The sequence below is a fragment of the Sinocyclocheilus grahami genome, unplaced genomic scaffold (genome assembly GCF_001515645.1).
Source record: "Sinocyclocheilus grahami isolate Dianchi unplaced genomic scaffold, SAMN03320097.WGS_v1.1 scaffold1759.1, whole genome shotgun sequence".
In the NCBI taxonomy this organism is placed as follows: domain Eukaryota; kingdom Metazoa; phylum Chordata; class Actinopteri; order Cypriniformes; family Cyprinidae; genus Sinocyclocheilus; species Sinocyclocheilus grahami.
Genome location: NW_015506938.1, coordinates 117,872 through 119,145, shown reverse-complemented (window position 1 = coordinate 119,145; position 1,274 = coordinate 117,872).

Genomic DNA, 1,274 nt, shown 5'->3' with positions numbered 1-1,274 from the left:
TACTGATCGTTATATTAACACCGAATTCCGTTTTTTTATCTGTTCTAATTTGTATCTGTTCTAAATGTACCTTAAATTAATATTTTTCAAGATTTTAATACTCTAATCAACATGGGCATGGACAAATAAAGAGACTGAAACGTGACCCATTAAGCTCTCCCTTCCAAGATGTTAATCTGCACAAAAATCCTGATTTATAATCGAGCCGTCGTCTGATGAAATCAAATAGGCTACACATAAGATAAAGACAATAGCTGTGCGGTGATTAATAAAATTAGTGCCTAATATGTCAAGACAACCTGATCACAAATGCAAGGCTGAAACATAATAATGGACAGTCATTATCAATACTATAAGCTCTGTTTCTAGATATATCAGTGTTTCTCTCCACACAACCCACACGAGGCTCAGAGGAACATTGGTGGTGACTGTAATTCCCAAAGCCACTTCAGATAATGGCTCGCGCTCATTTACGATGCAGCTCACGATAATGTAAAATCCATTATCAATAATCGTAGTAGCTCCCCAGATACATTCTGAGACGAGAGGACCCTTGTTCTTCAATCAGCTCCTGCTTTAGAAAATCTCATTTTATGATTCTGAGCACAAAACTCATGAAAACAGCATCTTCAGCTCATGTGTGCTCGGCCTCTATTTTTAAAAACACTCATCACAGGCTGAACGACCCTCAGATTCAAAAATATGATCACACTACATTCATACTCGGAATGACACTGAGAATCACAACACACGCACGGGCAGAATGAATGGGAAAATGTCTGACAAATAGAGCGTGCAAATGTCACACAACATAGATGAACTCTGATAACAGAGTTATTTATAACAGGAATCTCATCATGACTGATCTAGATGGGTTTTGTGGATAAACAGCATTATGAAGTACATCTGAAACGAGACGCCACACAAGCAGACAGAAATAATGAGCTATCGAGAGACTCGGAGAGAAACGAGAGGAAAGGAGGGTATGAAGTGAAGAACCGGCTCAGATCTCTGCTGAAACCTGAAGACCTTTCTACTAACGCTCTCGTTAAGTTGCGAAAATGTTAACGTTCTTTGAACGTTCAAAACATTGAAGTGTTTTGGAAACGTTACTTCTTGGTCATGCAAACATTCCATTTGATCATTTTGCAAATATTATGGGAACGTTACTTTTGAATGTTTTCTGAACATTCCGAAAAACAAGTAGCAACATTTAAAAAACGTTCGATGAACGTCCAACTAAAATGTTTTGGAAAAACGTTCTGTGATGTATA